Source organism: Pristiophorus japonicus, chromosome 4 (genome assembly GCF_044704955.1).
Source record: "Pristiophorus japonicus isolate sPriJap1 chromosome 4, sPriJap1.hap1, whole genome shotgun sequence".
Taxonomy (NCBI): Eukaryota; Metazoa; Chordata; class Chondrichthyes; family Pristiophoridae; genus Pristiophorus; species Pristiophorus japonicus.
The window spans coordinates 108,776,009-108,800,524 of record NC_091980.1 but is presented as its reverse complement, the minus strand read 5'-3'; the positions used below and the strand labels follow the sequence as shown (position 1 = coordinate 108,800,524).

General features: G+C 46.9%; 1 pseudogene; it reads left to right on the top strand.

The window, feature by feature from the left end:
• Positions 1-1,708, top strand: part of LOC139262476 (NADH-ubiquinone oxidoreductase chain 5-like) — a 106,752-nt pseudogene extending 105,044 nt beyond the window's left edge.
• The last annotated feature ends 22,808 nt before the right edge of the window (positions 1,709-24,516 follow it).

Sequence of the window (24,516 nt, the reverse complement as noted above, 5' to 3'; positions counted from 1 at the left end):
GGAGCAACTAGATTTTTTTGGAGTATCTTAAAAATCACAATTCTGCCCATTTAATTTCTCCAGTGTAAGTGAGTTAGTTAGGTTTTTTTTTTAGTTTCTTTTTTTTCAAAACAACCATTTATGTCTGTTTTGGCCATTTAATCAAGTTTAGACAGCTAAAAGTTACTCCAAACTAACTTAGGCCAGCATATGTGGCCACACAGAAAAACCTTGCAGTGAGTTAAGAAATCAGTGCAGGTTGCCAGAGATGGGGGTGGGGGGGGCGAGGGAGGGAGGGGAAGGGAAGAGAGAGCACCTTGCAAAGCACTAAACATCTTCAGAACAACATTAAAGAAGCAAAAGTACATTTAAAGCACAAAGCACTAAACAACGCTGGACATTTAAAGCACTAAGCACTAAACAAAGCAATACATTTAAAGCACAAAGCACTAAACAAAGCACAAAAATAAGCATTCAATAACAAATAAAAAATACAAGGAAGCTGAAAGGACCTGCAGCTAGCACCAAGAACCAAACAAGAATTTAGGACCACATAATCAATCAATCAATCAATCAATCAATCAATAAATATATAAACAAATAAAAAATAGTCCTACCTTCAGCAAAGCTTTACTGCAGAAAAACACTAGCATGTGGGTACTGTTGCACAGAGTCTATACTGTCTCCTGCCCAGCTGCTGGCCAAATGGACAGTCTGGCTGGTGGGTGGGAGGGACCAGCAGGGCCGGAGACTGCAGCCTGGGACCTTTGGGTTTGGTCCCCAGTACTGGGAAGGGAGCATCAGCCGTGGTCGGCGATTCAATTAGAAAGACTGGGGGGATGCCTTCGATTGGGAGACTCGGGTGCGGGGGGGGGGGGGGGGGAAACTACTGGTTGGACGGGGAGGCAAGGAGGCCTGTGAGCGGGCGGAAAGGATGGAGGGGCAACCCTGGCCATGCCGGGTTGTTTGACCAATTTTGGTCTCCGACGCACCTCCCCTGGCTGTCGGGTGGCTAGGCCTGTGGATCCACGCCACAGCTGGCGTCCGCTATTGGGAGGGGAGCTGACATCGGGTAGTGTGGGGGAGGCATGTCCAATCGTGGGGGGAGTTGGCTAATTAAGGGGGTCTGATCACAGCTGCTTTACAGGTAAGGCGGCAATTGAAGGCCCCACGCCAGTCCCTACCCTACTCCACTCGAGCACCATGGTTGTCACTGGCATCTTCCTATTAATTAATTTACACCAGCTAATACAAGACAATCAACTAACATTAGCAACATGCCTCTGCCTGGGGGCCTTAACTACCCTATTTACTGCCGCATGTACACTCATCCAAAACAACATTAAAAAAATAGTTGCCTTCTCAATATCAAGCCAACTGGGCCTAATAATAGTTACAATCGGATTAAATCAGCCCCAATTTGTTTCTTCATAATTGCACCCACTCTTTCTTTAAGGCAATACTTCTTCTTTGCTCGGGTTCAATTATCCACAACTTAAGTGACAAAAACGACATTCGAAAAATGGGTGGATTACATAAACTCCTGCCATTTACCTCATCCTCTTTTACCATCGGAAGCCTGGCCCTTACAGACATGCCTTTCCTGTCTGGATTTTTTTCAAAAGACGCCATTATTGAGTCGATAAACACTTCCCAATTAAATGCCTGAGCCCTGATCTTAACCCTTATTGCAACCGTGTGGCTGGATAAGGCAGTGGGCCGCCGATGAGGGAGCCCATTTGGCCAGGGCTAGGGGCAGCATGCTCCGGGCCCCTTTAACACAACCTGCAGAGCATACGCAGAGATTGTGGGGGCGAAGAGCTACTGCACATGCGCGCACACCCTTTCGCGCATGTGCAGAGGTCCCGGCACTGTTTTCAGCGCCGGGACCTGGCTCCGCCCCCCCCACTGCTTGTGCTGCGCCACGCCAAGAGCCTGCGATGTTCCAGGAGCGGGGAGAATACCGAGGTAAGTTTTCGGCGCGGTTTTTCTTCCACAAAGTCACGGAGGTGCGTCGTTTTAACCGCGGGGGGCAAACTTGGGCCCTATGATCCTGTCACAGTGGGGGGAATTTCTACCAGCAGTAGTGAGTGGATTCGGGAATGGGTGGGCCGTAAAAAGTGCTGAAATTGATCGCATCGGGATGCCAGCTCCCACCTGCATTTCACTGGAGTGCATTCAGCAGCGTGAGTCCCACTCTCCTGATCTTTGGGCACCCTGTGCGGAGGGGAGCGGGTAGGTCCGAAGGCCTCCTCGTAGGACTGCTCCTGGGCACGGCCAAGGGTGCCATCAGCCGGTCCAGGCAGCGGGCGGTCGAGGGGGTCGTTCAACCTGACTGCCTGCCTCTCTTCCGCTCTTACATCCGGTCCAGGGTGTCCTTGGAGATGGAGCACGCGGTGTCCACCGGTACGCTCGCGGCCTTCCGCGAGAGGTGGGCACCGGAGGGACTGGAGTGCATCATCACGCCCGGCAACCAAATTTTAATTTGATTTTACGTTTTTTAAGTTTAATTTGTTTTAATTGCCGGTGCTTTTAGTGTCCCCCTTCCCTTTTATAGGGGGCACTGGGGAAAACTGTGAATTTAGTGCCCAAAAAAAAAAACCAAAAAAGAAAAACACAAAAAAAAAAAAAAGGGGGGGAAAAAAAAGGGCCTTGTAAATGTCTGGAGTGTCATAGAAACATAGAAACATAGAAAATAGGTGCAGGAGCAGGCCATTCAGCCCTTCTAGCCTGCACCGCCATTCAATGAGTTCATGGCTGAACATGAAACTTCAGTACCCCCTTCCTGCTTTCTCGCCATAACCCTTGATCCCCCGAGTAGTAAGGACTTCATCTAACTCCCTTTTGAATATATTTAGTGAATTGGCCTCAACTACTTTCTGTGGTAGAGAATTCCACAGGTTCACCACTCTCTGGGTGAAGAAGTTTCTCCTCATCTCGGTCCTAAATGGCTTACCCCTTATCCTCAGACTGTGACCCCTGGTTCTGGACTTCCCCAACATTGGGAACATTCTTTCTGCATCTAACCTGTCTAAACCCGTCAGAATTTTAAACGTTTCTATGAGGTCCCCTCTCATTCTTCTGAACTCCAGTGAATACAAGCCCAATTGATCCAATCTTTCTTGATAGGTCAGTCCCGCCATCCCGGGAATCAGTCTGGTGAACCTTCGCTGCACTCCCTCAATAGCAAGAATGTCCTTCCTCAAGTTAGGAGACCAAAACTGTACACAATACTCCAGGTGTGGCCTCACCAAGGCCCTGTACAACTGTAGCAACACCTCCCTGCCCCTGTATTCAAATCCCCTCGCTATGAAGGCCAACATGCCATTTGCTTTCTTAACCGCCTGCTGTACCTGCATGCCAACCTTCAATGACTGATGTACCATGACCCCAGGTCTCGTTGCACCTTCCCTTTTCCTAATCTGTCACCATTCAGATAATAGTCTGTCTCTCTGTTTTTACCACCAAAGTGGATAACCTCACATTTATCCACATTATACTTCATCTGCCATGCATTTGCCCACTCACCTAACCTATCCAAGTCACTCTGCAGCCTAATAGCATCCTCCTCGCAGCTCACACTGCCACCCAACTTAGTATCATCCGCAAATTTGGAGATACTGCATTTAATCCCCTCGTCTAAATCATTAATGTACAATGTAAACAGCTGGGGCCCCAGCACAGAACCTTGCGGCACTCCACTAGTCACTGCCTGCCATTCTGAAAAGTACCCGTTTACTCCTACTCTTTGCTTCCTGTCTGACAACCAGTTCTCAATCCACGTCAGCACACTACCCCCAATCCCATGTGCTTTAACTTTGCACATTAATCTCTTGTGTGGGACCTTGTCGAAAGCCTTCTGAAAGTCCAAATATACCACATCAACTGGTTCTCCTTTGTCCACTTTACTGGAAACATCCTCAAAAAATTCCAGAAGATTTGTCAAGCATGATTTCCCTTTCACAAATCCATGCTGACTTGGACCTATCATGTCACCATTTTCCAGATGCACTGCTATGACATCCTTAATAATTGATTCCATCATTTTACCCACTACTGAGGTCAGGCTGACCGGTCTATAATTCCCTGTTTTCTCTCTCCCTCCTTTTTTAAAAAGTGGGGTTACATTGGCTACCCTCCACTCCATAGGAACTGATCCAGAGTCAATGGAATGTTGGAAAATGACTGTCAATGCATCCGCTATTTCCAAGGCCACCTCCTTAAGTACTCTAGGATGCAGGCCATCAGGCCCTGGGGATTTATCTGCCTTCAATCCCATCAATTTCCCCAACACAATTTCCCGACTAATAAAGATTTCCCTCAGTTCCTCTTCCTTACTAGACCCTCTGACCCCTTTTATATCCGGAAGGTTGTTTGTATCCTCCTTAGTGAATACCGAACCAAAGTACTTGTTCAATTGATCCGCCATTTCTTTGTTCCCCGTTATGACTTCCCCTGATTCTGACTGCAGGGGACCTACGTTTGTCTTCACCAACCTTTTTCTCTTTACATACCTATAGAAACTTTTGCAATCCGGTCGGGTGGCACCGTTTAATGTTTTTATGTTTTGCAGGTAAACTCAAAAGAGTTTCAGCAGCGTGAGGGACACCCCTCGGGAGGGGCGGGTTACCAATTGAAAGCAATTAAGAGGTAGTTAACAAGTAATTAACAGGTTTTTAACAGAGATTTTCAACTTTCACTGTGGGTCCACGGGTTGCCAGAGCTTCCTGGACCTCGCCAGTCAAAGCAAGGTGAGAGCACAGCGGCAATTGAGGGGGCTGAACAAATGACAGGCAAAAAGAGACTTCACATCTGATTCCTTATCTAAATGAAAGGCTTTTGCTCACAGCACTTGCTCTGAGAGTTTGCTGGTGATTTCTACAACTTTGGACTAAGTTTGTACTATTTTGGAGGTGACTTTCACTCCATCATTATCATCAAAGGCAATCCCTCGGAATCGAGGAAGACTTGCTTCCACTCCTAAAGTGAGTTCTTTGGTGGCTGAACAGTCCAGTGCGAGAGCCACAGACTCTGTCACAGGTGGGAGAGATAGTCGTCCGGGGAAGGCGGGGGGGGGGAGAGGCGGCGGTGGGACTGATTTGCCGCACGCTCCTTCCGCTGCCTGCGTCTGACCTCTTCACGCTCACGGCGTTGATATTCGACGAGCTCAACGCTCTCCCGGATGCACTTTCTCCACCTAGGGCGGTTTTCGGCCAGGGACTCCCAGGTGTCAGTGGTGATGTCGCACTTTACGAGGGAGGCTTTGAGGGTGTCCTTGTAACGTTTCTGCTGCCCACCTTTGGCTTGCTTTCCGTGAAGGAGCTCCACATAGAGCAATTGCTTAGGGATCCTCGTGTCTGGCATGCAAACTATGTGGCCTGCCCAGCAAAGCTGATCGAGTGTGGTCGGTGCTTCAATGCTGGGGCTGTTAGCCTGGGCGAGGACACTGATGTTGGTGCGCCTGTCCTCCCAAGGTGTTTGCAGGGTCTTGCGGAGACATCATTGGTGATATATCTCCAGCGGCTTGAGGTGTCTTCTATACATCGTCCATGCCTCTGATCCATACAGGAAGGTGGGTATTACTACAGTCCTGTAAACCATGAGCTTGGTGGCAGATTTGAGGGCCTGGTCTTCGAACACTCTTTTCTTCAAGCGGCCAAAGGATGCACTGGCCCACTGGAGGTAGTTATCTATGTAACCCTTGGCAACCTGTATCATAACACCGCCAGAGAGCCTACCTGTTGGAGTCCCAAGAGATCCCAGCATCCCTTGGGAACACTGTATATAAGCAGACCTCCCATGCTGTACCAACACTCTAGAGTTTAAATAAAGGAGCTAAGGTCACACTTACTCATTATATACAGTACTCAGTTGCATCACTTTATTATGAGCGTAACAGAGGTGATGTTGAATTTCCGCATTAATGTCTGCCTTTGTTGATAAAAGGCTCCCGAGGTATGTGAAATGGTCCACGTTGTCGAGGGCAGCACGTGAATCTTGATGACTGGGGTGGCAGTGCTGTGCGGCGAGGACAGGCTGGTGGAGACCTTTGTCTTACGGATGTTAAGTGTAAGGCCCATGCTTTCATAAACCTCGGTGAATGCATCAACTCATATCCTGGAGTTCAGCCTCAGAAGCTGCACAGACTCAGGCATTGTCTGCGTACTGCAGCTCAACGACAGAGGTTGGGGTGATCTTAGACCCGGCCTGGAGGTGGCGAAGGTTAACCAGCTTCCCACTGTTTCTGTAGTTTAGTTCTGTAGTTTAGCTTGTTGACTGTGAGGTGGAGCATGGCAGTGAGGAAGATTGAGAAGAGGGTTGGAGCGATGCCACAACCCTGTTTGACCCCGGTCCGGACCTGGATTGGGTCTGTAATGGAACCACTGGTAAGGATCATGGCCTGCATGTCGTCGTGGAGCAGGCGAAGGATGTTGACAAACTTTTGGGGGCATCCAAAATGGAGGAGGGCGCTCCATAAGCCCTCATGGATGACAGTGTCAAAGGCCTTTGTAAGATCGAAAAAGTCCATGTATAAGGGCTGGCGCTGCTCCCTGCATTTTTCCTGCAGTTGTCGCGCTGCAAAGATCATGTCCATTGTGCCCCGTAGGGGACGAAATCCGCACTGTGACTCCGGGAGGAGCTCCTCAGCCACAGGGAAAAGACGGTTGAGGAGAACTCTAGCGACAACCTTCCTAGTGGCTGATAGCAGGAAGATTCCCCTATAGTTCCCTTTTTAAAGATGGTCACGATCACTGCATCTCTGAGATCTCCCAGCATGCTCTCCTCCCTCCAAATGAGAGAGATGAGGTCATGTATCCGTGCCAACAGTGCTTCTCCGCCATACTTTAGCGCTTCAGCAGGAGTTCCATCCATACCCGAAGCCTTGTTATTCTTGAGCTGTTTTATGGCTTTGCCTACCTCATGCAGCGTTGGGTTTTCACTGAGGTGGTGGCGGGTCGCATGCTGCGGGCTGGAGTTGAGAACACTCGAGTCAAAGGCAGAGTCTCGATTGAGGAGATCTTCAAAGTGCTTCTTCCAGCGGGCCCTGACAGCCTCGATGTTTCCCAGTTCTTGGCCTGGAGTGGGGTGGGGCCTTGGGAGTTTGGACCGTAGGTGGCTTTGACTGCAATGAAGAATCCTCCCATATCGTGGCTGTCGGCCAGTTGTTCTATCTCCTGTGCTTTCTCCATCCACCATCTGTTCTTTAGGTCCCAGGTTTTTTGTTGGACCTCAGCCTTGAGCTGTCTATAACGTTGCTTTGCAGCTCCCAAGTTGGGTTGTTGCTTGAGGTTCAGAAATGCTCTGCGCTTACGATCTATTAATGCTTGGATCTCCTGATCACGTTCATCAAACCAGTCCTGGTGTTTTCTGGTTGAGTAACCATGTGCCTCTTCACAGGCACTGGTTATGGAGACCTGGAGGGCAGACCAAGTGCTGTGGGCATTCAGCATCTCAGGATAATCAAGGCATGCCAGATTAGCTGTGAGGTGCTGGCTGTATAGGGCTCTCTTAGCTGGGTCTTTAAGTGCACAGGCATTAACTTTTTTGTGGCACTGTTTCTGCTGTCCCCTCTGCTTTGGGGCTATGTTTATATTGATGATGGATTGGATTAGGCGATAGTCCATCCAGCAGTCGTCAGCTCCTGTCATGGCACGGGTGATGCGCACATCCTTGCGATCCCTGGCTTGGACGATGACATAGTCGAGCAGATGCCAGTGTTCGGAACAAAGGTGTTGCCACAATGCCTTCTATTTGTCCCTCTGGCAGAACAGGGTGTTGGTGATGAGGAGTTCGTGTTCTAGACATTTTGTCAGGCGCAGGGTACCGCTGGAGTTGGCTTTCCCTACCCACCTCTCTGCCAATCACGCTTTCCCAGAGAGCTGTGTCTTTTCCGACCCTGGCATTAAAGTCACCCAGGAGGATCAATTTGTCGCCCATGGGGACGCGGGACAGGAATGTCTCGAGGAATTAAAAACCCTCTTTAGCCTCATGGTGTTGCATCAAGTTTTGGGGCGTACGCACTGATGACTGTGGCACATTGGTTCCGGGATAGGCTAAGGCGAAGAGTAATGAGGCGTTCGTTAATCCCGCAGGGGGAGTCTTTGAGGCGGTTGACCAGTTCATTTTTGATGGTGAAGCCGACTCCATGAAGGCGGCGTTCTTCCTCTGGTTTTCCTTTCCAGGAAAAGATGTAAGCTCCACCATGTTCCTTGAGCTGGCCTGCCCGTCAGGTCTCAAATAGGGCAGCGATATCAATGTCAAAACATCTAAATGCCCGGACAACTATGGCAGTGCGGCGTTCCAGCCTGTTGCTGTTGGAATTGTCCATGAGGGTCCTGACGTTCCAGGTCTCGAACTTCATATTAACGATGTGGAAGATGCCTGTACGTGAGTTCTTTTAACATCGGGTGGCTGCTGCACACCGGCAACCACATGGGCTTAGCTGAGCAAGGTCTTGGTCCAGTGGCAAGAGGGTCCAAGATGGCTGGAGACCAGGCACAGCTGTATAAGCCTAATTGCCTACGGCGAGATGTTGGCCGCAAGCTCGGTGCCGAGTAGCGTCATTGAAGGTAGATGGCCCGAGGCTTGTTTGGGGGGGCAGGCATTGGGAAGGTCAGCTACCCGCTGGGGTTCCAAGTGATATTTGGAAAGTTTCTTGCAAGGTTAAAAACTTCCCCAGAGGTTTCCAAATTGTTTTAAAAGTTTAAGATTTTAAAAGTTTTTCCAAATTATTTTATAAAAAGTTACACAAGTTGATTGAAGGTTTAATAAATAGATTAAGAGTGGATTAAAAGTTATAGAAAAAAAGTTCTCCAAGTTGATTAAAAATTTAAAAGTTTTCCCGAATTGTTTAAGAAGTTTAAAAGTTGATTAAAAGTTTAAAAATTGAGTCGCTTCGGCCAAATTAGCGCCGGCCCCGGAGTCCCTTCTGCTGGTTCGATGCCAGCCCCGGAGTCCCTTCGGCCGGTTGAGCGCCGGTCCCGGGCAGAATATCTCACAGTACTGCCGGAACACTCCACCCCAGCGTCCTCCTTGTGGCCGGCGGGCCAGCGGGCCCAGAAGAGCTGGCGGGCCTTGAAGAGTCGGCAGGCCCAGAATAGCCAGCGGGCCCCGGAGTCCTTTCGGCCCGGGGTAGAAGTGGGCTGGTGTGGGGTCTCTTCGGCCTGGGATAGAAGCGGGCCGTTGCGGGATCCCTTCGGCCCGGGATAGAAGCGGGCCGGTGCGGGATCTCTTCGGCCTGGGATAGAAGCGGGCCGTTGCGGGATCTCTTCGGCCTGGGATAGAAGTGGGCCGGTGCGGGGTCCCTTCGGCCTGGGATAGAAGCGGGCCGGTGCGGGGTCCCTTCGACGTGGGATAGAAGTGGGCCGGTGCAGGGTCTCTTCGGCCTGGGATAGAAGTGGGCCGGTGCAGGGTCTCTTCGGCCTGGGATAGAAGCGGGCCGGTGCAGGGTCTCTTCGGCCTGGGATAGAAGTGGGCCGGTGCAGGGTCTCTTCGGCCTGGGATAGAAGCGGGCCGTTGCGGGATCTCTTCGGCGTGGGATAGAAGCGGGCCGGTGCGGGGTCCCTTCGGCCCGGGATAGAAGTGGGCCGATGCGGGGTCCCTTCGGCCCGGGATAGAAGCGGGCCGGTGCGGGATCTCTTCGGCCTGGGATAGAAGCGGGCCGGTGCAGGGTCTCTTCGGCCTGGGATAGAAGCGGGCCGGTGCGGGGTCCCTTCGGCGTGGGATAGAAGTGGGCCGATGCGGGGTCCCTTTGGCCCGGGATAGAAGCGGGCCAGTGCGGGGTCCTAGGAGGTTATCTGCACATTTTGTTCAGCTGGCTGTTGGAATATACAAACACAGATGCATGTTGCAAGAAATAGATGTTCTAATGCATGAAGGCCGAGGAGAGGGTCGCTGGGCCCCAGAAGAGTCGGCATTGGAGTTCACTCTCAATACTTTGAAGGTTTGTGCGTCTGATCTCCATTTTAAATCTCTCATATATGAGATCAGCTCGGGAGCGCCTTGTGCTGTTTCACCTCGGACCTCAGATGAGGACCAAGGTGAGCACCAGCATCAACAGTACGAGTAGCAGCGCATATTGCTGCCCGGGATGGATTCATGATAGCAACATTTAATTAGGTTGTACCATTGTACCGATCTTGCAGTTACATGCCCCCTCTTCCCCAGCACAAAGCAGTTCTCCAATCAACAAAGAATCCCTTTGATAGACACAAATTGCTCAGATTTAAGTCTTATCTTATCATTCAGCAGAACTGAAAAGACCAGTTGCCAGACTGCAGACAAAAATGGGTAAGACTAGAAAATGCTGCAAAGAAATACTTTTATATGAGCATCAAAACTTACACAGTAACTTATTATTGTGACATGTCTAAAACACTATGTGCATACACTTGTGCAACTAATAATATTTCATTTACCTTTTCCTATAACTCCTACGACGTGCAACCCCTGTGGCTTCAGCAGAGGTAAAGGCAGACTGCTCACTTCCCTGCTCTGACTGTTCAGATGCTCCTGGGTAATGTCCTCTGGGTTTTGGAACCCGTGAGGGCCCTCTCAAAGACTGCTCCACCAGCACCTGTGCAGTGACAGACTCAGCCATCGGGATACAAGTCGCTGATTGGAGGGGGGGGAAGCGAGGGGGGCATTGGGTGTTAAGTGGAAGTGCTTTGAGCAGAGTTCCCACTTCTATGTCCCATTTCACCATCTTCCCTCTCATGGCTCACCCTCACTTCCCTGCTAGCGAAGAGCTGGAGAGCACTTTGTTGTACATCAGTGGGGAGATGAGCGGCCAAGGCTAGGTGTTGATCCATCCACGTTGAGGTTGTATTCAGAGTGTGCAAGCCATTGGTGAGGGCAAGCATGTAATCATTTGACTACCGCGTTTGATGCTCCATGCAGGTGGTCACCCTTTGCATGACAAACATATCATAGCTGAGGCCTGCGACATCAGGCCAGTCATGCTTGAGATGGACTCCTTCATTCTCTCTGCAAGCATGCTCAGTATGCTTGGGAAGGCAGAGTCAGAGGGTTGGGGTGATACCCACATCAGGATGTAATTGAACGTGGCATTTTACTCACCTTTCCTGCCGTCATGAGGTTAACGGGGGGAAAATGCGTTTAGGAGCTTCCTTCGTACGAACGCCTCCAACCCGAAAAAAATCTGCGAGTCTATCTGTTGGTCCCAGAAAAATGTAAGATCCTGGTTGGAGGCCTAGATTGGAAGCGCAGCGCATGGGGACCTGTTTTTGAGGTACGTAAGTGCCTGGCCCACCAATCACTGTGCAGTATTCTCATTGATAAAAATGGGAACGCTATTTGTACGGGTTCCCAATGAGAAACAACCCTAAAACACCAAAACACAGCATAATAAAAAAAAACACCACACAAATTTAGAATTAATTGAAATTAAATGTAATTAAAAGTTTTAGAAAAAATATATATAGGAATTTTTTTAATGTCTTTTAATAGTGTTAAAAATAAACTTACTTTAATGGACAGGGTTTTTAACATAAAAATTAATGTTTAAATTTAATTTTTATGGGCTAGAAATTCGGCAGGTTTCCACCCATTTACCACTATTTTACCGCCATTTTTGGGTGGTAAACGTGATGGACAAAATTTATTGCCAGCGGCCCTTTTTTTAACTGTTTTTATGATGTCAATTGGTATGCGATGCCCCGCTATCGCCGCGGGTGGGAAATTCGGCAATACTGCCATTTTTACCGCAGGCCAAAAAACCTGCCATGAAAACTCAAGTCTTACCTGCTCTGACCCACGATGCACCCAGCGCGAATGATGCCATTTTGAAAAACGGAGCAGAAGTTCAATGCTTTAAAGGATTTTAAGAGAAGGCTGCGTTTTACACAGAGCTTTATGTGAGTTCATAGTTCGTTTTTAAGGTTACTTGAGCCTATTTGAGGCTATTTGAGCACATCGGAGAACATATTGAGGACATTTGAGGCCATTTAAAAGAATAGGGGCTATAATATCTCTGCCAATAATGCTGGCTGCTTTTTCTATGCAGCATTGAGCTTGAAGAAGGTTTATTCAACAGCATTATGAGTGTAATCAAAGAGCTCGCAGACATATGAGGAGGAGGCCTTACCCACCACGAGATTTTAGGGAACAGCGCTCACACCTGCAGCTGTCTGAGGCACAGTGCATTCAAAGGCTGCGCTTTCGAAAATAAGTGCTCACAGACATATGCCAACTCATAAAGGCACACCTACAGTCTATCATCAGGAACAGGACTGCACTGCCCGTCAAGGTGAAGGTAACTGCGGCACTTGCCTTCTATGCCTCCGGCTCCTTTCAGGCATTAATAGGGGACATATGCTCCATCTCGCAGTTCGCTACACATAGCTGCATTCACCAGGTGAGTACTGCACTGTACGCACACAGGATGGACTTTATAAAATTCCCAATGCACAGAATAAGAGGACTGTGGGTTTTGCACAAATTGCTGGCTTCCCCAGGTTCAGGCTGCCATTGACTGTACGCACATTGCCCTGTAGAGGATCCAGAGGTTTACTGAAAGGGATTCCACTCACTGAACATACAGATTGTCTGCGACCATACGCCGCAGCGCATCATGGCAGTGAATGCCCAGTTTTCAGGGAGCATCCATGATGCTCTCATCTTGCATGTGAGCAGTGTCTCACACCTGTTTGAGCATCAGCCACAAGGCCAGAGCTGGATGCTGGGGGACAAAGGTTACGGCCTCGCCACCTAGCTCACGGCCCCGTTCCGGAACCCTCAGACAGAAGCCAAGCAGCGCTATAATGCAGCCAAATAACCGCACACAATATCGTCGAAAAGACAATTGGAGTGCTCAAGCAGTGCTTCCGATGCCTGGACCACTCTGGAGGCTGCCTGCAATATTCCCCTCAGCAGGTCGCTGAGTTTATTGTGGTGTGCTGCATGCTACACAACTGAGCCATCATGAGGGGACAGAAATTGCCACTGGGGATTTCAGGACCACCTGAAGAGAGAAGGGAGGAGGAGGAGGAGGCGGAGGATGAGGAGCCTGGCGATGAACCCATGCCACCACCCCCACCACCACCACAGGGGAGGCCTCGTGGAGCTTTCGCCACTGCAAAAGTCTTATGTCAGCAGCTCATAAATCAACGCTTTGCTTGAACAGTGAAAGACACGTTTCACCTTTGCCTGCCTACTGTATCCCACCATGTTGACTGTTACCCCTCTTATTCTACAAACGAGACACTGCACAAGAATGGTTAAGTTGAACAAAAGAATTTATAAAACATTGTTAAATTTATGAAACATTTGTACACTGTTGGAACTTTGTAAATTTTATTTGTGAAACTTAAATACATGTTTTACTTGAAACAATTTGTAAAACTTTTATAAAATAACCAAAACAAACAGCAACAACAACCCTCCCCCCCCCTCGCTTCTTGCCCCGACATCTACCCGCGTCGGGAAAAAGACGGTGTGCAGCAAGGCACGCATAGCGCTGCTGTTGTTGGGGAAGAGACAATGGAGATGGCATTGGACGCCCTGGAGAAGCCCGGGGTATGGAAGGCCCGGCTTGTGAGTCGAAAGGCTCTTGCTCGGCCTCCCCATTCACAGGTGCTGTCGGTCTGGGTGGTATGACACTGGGGACTGCAGTGCCAAAAGGCGAGACCATCAATTGCCGCAGGGCATTGACAGCCTCGGTGTTCTCCCGGATCACAGCAACAATCTGTGACATGTCCGCAGATTTTGTCGCAGATTATGTGGCAATGTTGCCAGAAATGCCACTCAGGGCCTGGAGGAGCTCGCGACCGAGTTCGACGATCTCCCTTGACAGTTCCACCGTGTCCAAGTGTGCATCTGTCTGTCTTTCAGCAGTCCGGCTTTACCGACTCAACCTCTGCAGGGATGGCATACGGGGTTCTACCCTGGGGGGTGCATTGCTGCATACGGCTTGGACCCGCTGCCTCGGATTGGATGAAGCCTGTGAATGTGGATTCCTCCGAGGAACTTGTGCCTGCAGCTAAAAGAAATGCTGACTGCATCGCTCTGTCTGCCCCCTCCACGCACCCTCAACACCCCTCTCCACCACCACCCCCTCCAACCCCAGCACGTCCCCCACCCCCAACACCCCCAGCACCCCCTCCACCCCCAGCACCCTCTCCACCCCCTCCAACCCCAGCACCTCCTCCGCCCCCCCACACCTCCAACACCCCCGCCACCCCCAGCACTCCTTCCATCCCCTCCAACCGCAGCACCCGCTCCACCACCACCCCCTCCACACCCAGCACCCATTCCATCCCCTCCACCCCAGCACCTCCTCCGCCCCCCCATACCCCCAACACCCCCTCCACCCCCTCCACCCCCAGCACCCCCTCCAACCCCAGCACCTCCTCCGCCCCCCCCATACCCCCAACACCCCCTCCACCTCCAGCACCCCCTCCACCCCCTCCAACCCCAGCACCTCCTCCGCCCCCCACACCTCCAACACCCCCGCCACCCCCAGCACTCCTTCCATCCCCTCCAACCCCAGCACCCCCTCCACTCCCTCCAACACCAGCACCTCCTCTGCCCCCCACACCCCCAACATCCTCTTCACCCCCAGCACCCCCTCCACTCCCTCCAACCCCAGCACCCCCTCCACTCCCTCCAACCCCAGCACCTCCTCCGCCCCCAACACCCCCAGCACCCCCTCCACTCCCTCCAACCCCAGCACCCCCTCCACCACCACCCCCTCCACCTCCTTCACTCCCAGTACCTGCTCCACCCCCCCATCCCCTCCACCCACTCCACCCCAGCACCCCCTTCATCCCAGCACCCCTTCTACCTCCTCCAACCCCAGCACCCACTCCATCCCCTCCAACCCCAGCACCCCTTCAACCTGCTCCACCCCCAGCATCCCCTCCACCCCCAGCACCCCCTCCATCCCCTCCACCCCTCTATCCCAGCACCCCCACTACCCCCTCCACCCCCTCCACCCCCAGCACCCCTCCATCCCAGCACCCCCACTACCCCCTCCACCCCCTTCACCCCAGCACCCCCTCCACCCCATCTACACCCAGCACCTCCTCCACCCCCACCAACAACATCCCCCTCCCCCGCATCAGCTTCCCATGGAGGGACTTCAGTGTGCCCCTCATTTTCTTCTTCGACCCACACACGATAGGCTGAGGTGGAGGCTTGCATAGAATGATGTGGCGCCTCAGAATCCTCATCTACAAAATAGAAAACAACAGATGAGTGGTTAGCAGCAGGGGAGGGGGCAGGGTGACATGAGTAAGGTCACATAGCGCAGGCTTATTTGAAGGACCACCACTACTACATTATATGTCGGCGAGAGACACTACATCACATTACCCGAACCTGAGTCTACAGGCACTACATGACATGACCCCAACCCAGCCTGGGAATTTTGCAGGACTTACCCTCAGCTCCAACCATGGGCTCAGTGCATGGGTAGTTGGTCTCCTGTGAGCACCGATTGAGCCTGCCCCGCGTTCCTCCAGGTCACTCAAGAGATACGTATTGGGTGGATCACCGCCTGTCCGTCACTGCCGATTGTGTGACAGCTTTTTCTGCAAAAATGACAATCGCAATGGTTACCAGAGTGCCCTTCTGCTCTTGTGGCACATACAGATAGCCATCAAGCACTGATACCATACAGCGGGACCTGGGGGTACTTGTGCATGAAACACAAAAGGTTAGTATGCAGGTACAGCAAGTGATCAGGAAAGTCAATGGAATCTTGCCCTATTACAAAGGGAATGGCGTATAAAAGCAGGGAAGTCTTGCTACAGTTATACAGGGTATTGGTGAGGCAACACCTGGAATACTGTGTGCAGTTTTGGTTTCCATATTTAAGAAAGGATATACTTGCTTTGGAGGCAGTTCAGAGAAGGTTCACTAGATTGATTCCGGAGATAAGGGGTTGACTTATGAGGAAAGATTGAGCAGGTTGGGCCTCTACTCATTGGAATTCAGAGAATGAGAGGTGATCTGAACGAAACGTATAAAATTATGAGGGGGCTTGACAAGGTGGATGCAGAGAGGATGTTTCCACTGATGGGGAGACTAGAACTAGAGGGCATAATCTTTGAATAAGGGGCCACCCATTTAAAACAGAGATGAGGAGAAATTTCTTCTCTCAGAGGGTTGTAAGTCTGTGGAATTCACTGCCTCAGAGAGCTGTGGAAGCTGGGACATTGAATAAATTTAAGACAGAAATCGACAGTTTTTTAAACGATAAGGGGATAAGGGATTATGATCGGATCAGCCATGATCGTATTGAATGACGGGGCAAGCTCAAGGGGCTGTATGGGCTACTCCAGCTCCTGTTTCTTATGTTCTTATGTTCTCATACTGTGTGCATTTAATACAGTCCTCTGTTTAATGGCCTTGGAAGCTGCACGTGGTTCATGAGGAAGACATCAAAGTGCAGTTACATCTTTAAGAACTGAGAAAGCAATCTTAATCATGTGTAAAGATCATTCATGGCAAATAAGGTGCAGCACTAAGCCTATCTACAGCAACATGTGTCAGATTTACAATTTAAGTAATCAGGAGTGCATGAAGAAAATATTACTTACTCTCACGACCCTGCAATGATCATTCCACCTCTTCCTGCATTGTTGGTAGTTCCTGGGAATGTCATCCACTGAGGGCATCTCCTCAGCAACAGCGGTCCAAAATCTTTTTACAGTGGGTGGGGGGTGTGGGCGGGGTTACCTTGACCCCTCCTATTAAACTTCCCCCATATACTCTCAATTGCTTTCATAAGTGCCTCATTCGCATCACAACTAAATGTTCTGGCCCTCTGCCTGCTGCATCTTCTCCTGTGTCTGAAAAAGCAATGTTTGACAGCTGGTGTACTGCGCATGCACGGGCACATCCTGACACCTGACCAGAATCGGGGGGGGAAAAAAAAATCGGTGGAAAGAAAAATATTTTCACATGCGCAGAATTTGGCTCCAGTGCACAAATTCTATTGTGCAAGTTCGGATTTTACCGCTACTGTTTGTCAAATTTTGCGGCCCCCAGCAGCAGTCGTATTCCGGCGTTAAAAAAAAATCTAAATCCTCAAATACCACCCTAAAATGGTCATAGCAGTATTTCTCAAATTTCTAGCCCTATATGTTTTGAAACCATTAGGCTGGTAAAAGTAAGCTATGCGCCTGCTTTTAACTGCCGTAAAAGTTTGAAGGACATTTGCTGGGCATGAGTTGGGCAAATAGCCCATCTCTGCCACGCAGATGTCTTTCACCCAGGGATGCGGAGGATCTGTCGAAAGAAATCTTGACAGATCGGAAAAGCCGGTTTTCGACACATGCGCATTGCGCCCCGAAAACCGGCTTTTGCGAGGCCTCGCCGGGTCCCTGCGCACTTCATACGGATCCGGCAAGTCCAGAATTTTCAGCCCATTAAATCTCTTCCTGCACTGTATCCAGGAGTGTGGCACCACCCTGTTGCTGAATATCTCGAGCCATGCCATCGTAAGAAAAGATGGCTTCTTCCTCCTGTCAGGTGAATAAAACCTCCCTGTGGGCCCTAACACATCGCAGCATGATGTCTAGGGAGGCATCATTAAAGCGAGGATTAGCTTTGATGGCTGAGAATCCATTTTTACCCCAAACCAATCTTTCTCCCTCCTCCGTAATCTTTCAATTGTATTTGTAAAATCATAAATTTGATTTAAATATTTATTATGCAAGCTCGTCAGGTTTGAATGACTTGAAATGAAACCGCACATTGCTGGAAATCTCATTTTCTAATTACATTTAAACTAAAAATCGCATTCAACTGACTTACTACAGATTGAGCAAATCAGTTGTATGACCAGTATGACCTCACCAAATGCTATAAATGGAAATGTTTGAAGGTTTAAAACTTCATTATATAAAGATAGATCAAAATTATATATTAAATGTTAAACCCAAAATCTGTTGTTTTAAGTCATGTGGTGTGGAATAAAAATAAATGTATTGCAAGCAATTATAACCTCACAATGACGACATAGTGCTGGACTCCTGTTTTATTTCTGAGACTATCTTGTACTGGTGCCACTGAACTGTTGACTCCTGATGTCCAATATTGAAAGGAAATTTCTGAATTGTGAGGTAACTTGGATTCAATGTTAAAAGTTACATTTCAAGACTCTAAAAATTAACTAAAAGTTAAATTTCAACCTAATAAATTTCGATATTATAATCACTTTTGTTTGATTTCAAGTACGAGTATTTCAGTCATTTCCTTATTGGCCTTTTTTCCAAGTGATTTATGGCAGAAGGCTCAGAGAGCCAGAGGACAAAGCTTTAAGGTGATTTGCAGAAGAACCAAAGGCAACATGAGGGAAAACTTTTTTACGCAGTGAGTGGTTAGGATCTGGAATTCGTTGCCTGAAAGAATGTTGGAGGCAGATTCAATGGTGGCTTTCAAAAGAGAATTGGATAAGTACAGTTAGACCATCTGAAATCCGGAAACCCCAGGACCGAGGCCATTCCGGATCTCGGGTATTTCCAGATTTCAGAACGTCTTTCTGACGTCCCGAATCTGGAAACGCCTGTTTCAACGTGTGTATAGGGCTGAACATACTGGGAATGGAAGGACCTGTACAGGTAACTGAAACTGAATCCCCTCGGGAAAATCTCTCCTGTTTCCATATTAATTTTGTATCCATTGTGAGGAAATTGGCGAGTGGGGCGAGGTCTGGGTGGCGGCTGAGTGGGGGTGAGGCGGAGGAGTCCGGTGACTGAGCGGGAGGGGGGCGGTGGCAGGTCCGGATTTCGGAAAATTTTCCGGATTCCAGAAGACCACGCCACGGATCAGCCTGGTGTCCGGATACTGGAACATTCCGAGTTTTGGAACACCAGATTTCGGACGCTCAATCTGAACCTGAAGGAAAATTTTGCAGGGCTACAGGGAAAGGACAGGGGAGTTGACCTAGCTGAAGTGCTCTTGCAGAGAGTCGACATAGGCTTGACAGGTGAGTTCCAAAGCCTATTGATGCTAACTTGTAGCCAGAGTCTCTTATTATCTTATCCCCTTCTCAAAAGAAGTTTATTTTTGTTACAAAAACTTTTGATTGTCTACTGTTGTGATGTTTTGTGAATAGTCTTTCCCTGGTAGGAGAGGCAGAGATGATAATACTATTTCAATAACAAAATACTGCGGATGCTGGAATCTGAAAAAAAACTCAGCAGGTCAGGCAGCATCTGTGAAGAGAGAAACAGAGTTAACGCTTCAGGTCTGAGATCTTTCGTCAGAACTGGACAGTTCTGATGAAATGTCACAGACCTGAGATGATAATATTATGTTAGTACTGTCAAGCTTACAGTCTTCATACTGCAGTAGTCAAGAGTGAGAGAGTCCATGCAGTAGTAAATTTGACAATTTGGAGACCAATTGAAACAAGCAAAAAGCACACTTGTAGTTTACACCCCAAACGGAATGTTTTCAGAAAATTAATAAAACTGAGACTAAAACTTGTATAAAGCATTTAAAATCCAGCACTAAAATGATTGTTTTGGGATCTTGTAGAACAGTCCCACTCCCCCATGCCCCTTGCTGAAACCAGTGGAGTTGCCTTGCCACCTGAGACAATGTTGGGAGGTTAGAATAATATCCTGTATATAGATGGATTGAACAATACTTTCTTAGAACTAGACCAACATGGACAAAAGTTGCTATACTAGAACAGAGTTGAGAATTAAATGCCTTAATGAAAGCACACTTGGTTTGAAAATTTACTGGGAAATTGTATTAGCTATCATTATAGGATGCATTACATATTACATTTGTTTTGTTTGATTTTTTGGGCATAATGATTCCTCACAGGGAAAAAGAAGTACACTTGTTGTCAGTGGAATTGTTTCAAATGCCTTGCATTTTCTACATATAAAGTACGCAATTCAAAAATAAACCACCGACTATTGCTATCTTTGACATTACATCAGCAAGAAGTGCATGTATTTTTATTTGGTTACTAACCGAGTCACCTGAGTCTTAATTTGTTTTTCTGCCCACACAACAAACAAAATATGAGGAACATCCCATAAAACAAACAATTTAAAAAGTCTCAGTGAAGGAGGATGTTTTTTATAAGATAGAAAAGTTGTTGAATTAGCTCCTGGGCATTGTGAATAGTTGAGTACACATGGGGTAATGTTTCTGGTTCTGTACTTGGCCCAAGAAAAGCATCTGAAGGTCTTGCTCTTAAGCTGTCATAATAATAGATTGGCAGTCTGTTCTGGCACTTCTAACAGCCAGAGTTTTTGAAAAGTTTCCATGGCGAGAATCTTTGCTAATGACAATAAATGAATGTGGCGTCTATCAGTTGACTCACAACTGCCTGCAATTACATTTGCTGAAAGGAAATAAACATGTTTTAAGGCAGAGAAGCCAGAAGATCTGAATTCAAATCAGATTATTTTTATTGCTACAAAAGCTGCCTATTTTACGAGGTTCATTAGAGAAGAGGTGCTAATTTTGAGTGGATTGGAAAGTGCACAGAGTTGTGCCTGCAGCGATCACACTGAAATTTGCTGTAATGTGTGTTCTTAGCCAAGTCCATATTACTTTCACAATTTTAAGAAAAAAACAAAACTGATCCAACATTTTAGAATTATTCATAAAAAGTGTACAGATTTACCATTTTTAGCTCTTTCCATATATTTACATTTATGGAAAGAGCTAAAAATGCAAATGCTTTTGGTTATTAAAGTGCACGATTTTAATGGAAGTCCTTTATTGCAACAAGGTTTTGTTTCTTTAAAACTTCCTGCAGAGAAACTGAATACCAAATCTGAAACTTCAGTAACCATGGGACCTAGCTGTCGTAATATGGGTATATTTTATATTCATTGGAGATATCAGGATGGCACCTCATTATATTCTAAAACCTGTGTTGCCTTTACCCCCTGATATTTGACCTCTTCATTGTATACACATAGTCAGTTCTTTTTATTAAAGACAGATCTCTCTAGGCACCAGGAGCCAGTTGTTTCTAACTATCAGAACTCCCTGCAGAGGGACTTTAATCTTACCACAGCAAAGTACAGCCACCAGGAAGATGTAAGTGAGACTGATGAATCATTATTATGGCACTAATGCATACTAATTAACACTCTGATGTTTTTCCAATTAACTATGTTTGCCATGGAAATGTCTGCCTTGCATTATAATTGCATAACATGGTTTTATAGCCTGCTTCACACTTTCACTTGGCACAAAGACCAGTTTAAATATGAGGCAACCATGCCTTTCGGTTAAATGTACTTGTGAGTCAGTTAATTTCCATTAAGGAATTAAAGTTTTATATAATGAATACAAAATCCCTTGAGTAATATATTGTACATTCCAAGTAAGGTGATATTATTAAACCGGTTGTATTCAATCCCTTGATTTCATGTTGTAACTTCTATTATGAATTATTAAGGCACATGCCTTCAGCTATCTAGTATCAATAAACTCTTATTAACTCCTAAAATTATTTTATAACGGATGCAAATTAGTTCAGCAAATTCCTACATGCAACCTGAAATGAAGAATTCATGTGGGTTTTAAAAGCCTCTGGTGGAAGGATTGAAATAATACAGAGTAACTATGGTAACTGTAAAGATTACCCAGCAAGTCATGCTGCTATTTAGTGCGGTGGTATGTGGTTGCGTGTGACAGTCTGGCTCTAGGTAGACTAGATTTAAAATACCACAAGAGCTTACTATTATGGGGTAAGTAATTAGAGATTACCCTGTCTTCTTGATATGACTAAATGTTATGACACCTTTCTGTTCTTGATAAGCAAGCAAAATGAAACATATACATTATCAAGCTGTATCATTGCATGTCAAGTGAGAAGGTCTTCTTGCATATTTTTCTATTGTTTAATTATTTTGTAATCTTCATAAAATGCTAATACATCTCAATAAAAAATGTAATACCACTTGACTGTTTAAGGGAGTATATTACTATAGCTGTACTGTAACTAGTCCAGATAAGTATTTTTGAGTGAAATATCTTAACTGGAGGGAATATTACTGTTTCTAAACTCTCTAGATTGGTGTCTGAACCAATCTTGAATAACAAATTGAAACTACCTCCTACCTGGTAAGAGTTTTTAAAAAAGTATAGAATGCCTAGCTGGAGGCAGTTTGATTGCTATATGTTTGGACTCCACCATACCACAATGTTCCATTTAAGATTTGTATCTGCTATCAGACAAGGCCATATTTTCCTGTTCCTAGAGTTCAAGTGCCATTAAATATCACATGGTATTATTTAAAGAAGAGCAAGGACATCCCTGATTTCTTGGCCAAAATTGTTCCCTTAACCAACACCACCAAAAACAGGTCGACTGGAGACAAATTGGCCAACATATTGCCTAAATAATTTGTGGTAAGTGAAACTTTTGGAGATATTTCCAAAATGTGATAAGGTGTAATATAATTCCAAATCTTCTGAGTTACAAATGAAAGACAACATCAATATACAATGAAGTTCTATTATGTGTATTAGACAGACATAAATTGCATTTAGCTAGACTTGCAAATAAGAGAGTGACTATACTTACTGTAAATGAATTCAGAGATGGGAATGACTTGTACACCTCTAAGGTTGATGAAAGAACTTTACTGTAGTATTGTTAACAGGAGTTTAGTTGGCTGCACAGAACTTGTGATCACCTGATTTTATTTAAAAATAATTTACACAAAGCTAACTTTTCTGACATTTTTAAAATGGTGTATGTAGAAAATATATTTATTTTGCAGATTAACATTTTAAAGTTTCTCAATCGCCAAGATAGCAGTGTTTGCTCCCAAATACGAGATAATTTAGCACAAATATAAATTCCAACAATAAAATCTTAGGAGATGAAAAAATCTCTTCCTCATAAGGCATCTGGCAAGCACAGATTGGCAACATACAAAGTGACCATGACGTGCTTGTGAGGACTATTATCTGAAATAAATACACACACCCTTATTTAAATGGTTAGTCATACAAATTAGTGACATGAATACTTCATTATATAACAGACTGACTGCACTTTTGTTAGCTACTCCTAAGAAAACAATACATAGAAGAATTATTATTGTTTTATGATCATTTTGCTATCTTTCAGAGCAGCTGCTTTGTCTATAACAGTTGAGTTTGGTAAATGGTATATTTGTTTGCAACTATTGATCCTGTTGAGAAACATATTAACTTATCCAATGCACGGGGGATATGAAATGAGCACAGTAGAATTTTATGAATTCACAAGTGTGTGTAAGGACGGGAATGGGGTAGTTGCACTGTGGGCACTGATTTGGGTATTTGCTGAGAAGGGATGCTGGAGACACTGCCTTCTGCTTGAAAGGGAATGAAGCCGGGTGTCTGAGGGGGCCATTGAAACCCACCCTGCCCAGTGGGAATGGGCAGGCCGTGCTCTTAAAATCACCTCTAAAACTTACCGCCACATTCCTGCTCAATTCCCACACACTGCCGCTTCAACTGTGCATTTTTATACGTGGTCAAGCCTCATGAATACATACAAATCAGAATCCTATGATGTGATTAGGATTTTCCGTATTTTAACTTTAAAAAAAAAACTGGAAGTCCCGCCCAGCACCCAATATGCTAAGTAAAAGCTAGTGGTTTTTATGGGCCTCTCGAAGCATTATGTAAAGGGACTCTCCAGTGCAGGCACTCTGATCATAGTGTTCTTTGTGCGTATTGAGGTCTTTGAATTTCCAAGGGATTTTTGAGCTTGGTGATTACTTGTTACTTTTTTTTTGCCTTTAGTAAACATGAATAAGCACTTACAGTTTATCATTCTTGCTTCATTGTTTTGGATGGAGGAAGAGGAGGAGGCAGAGTAGCAGCAGCATTAACAATCATGTGGAGGTACAGGTAGACCTCTTAGAAGGCAGCAGGTGAGATCAAGTGGGGGCGGGGGAGTGCTGATCATAGAAGTCCTTACCCCACCCACAAGGTCCATAGGCCCAATGATGAGCTTCCTAGCTATGTAAGGATCAGTGCATGCAAAGGCTGGACTTCTGTAGGCAGGCAGTCACTAATCTATGCAACCTGCTTGCTGGGCCAGGTGGCCAGTGGCTGTCAAAGCCACCTTAGTTTTTTTTTTGTCTCCGGCTCCTTCAAGGCGATTCAGGGGACATTATCCCCATCTCCCATTAGTGCACAAGTTCATCAAGCAGGTCGTCGATGCCCTGTTTGACAGGGCCAACCAATACATTACACTTCCTGTCGGCATTAATAGTCAAAATGAGAGAATTTGGGGATTTTCAGCAGTGCCGGGTTTCTCTCATGTTCAGGGGGTAATAGACTGAGCTCATGTAGCCATATAAGCACCAGCCACCAGGGTCAACAGCAAGGGCTTTCATTCCATTAATAATCATCACAACAGGATCATAAAAGGCTGTGTCATTGGCACAGGAAGCTGTCAGGATAGCTTCATCCTGAAATAGCCAACTATCCCCCTGCACCCCCCACTATTCCACTCTTCCAGGAATGGAAGAAGATGGCTGATTGAGAACAAGAGCTACCTCCTGCACACCTGGCTGATGGCAC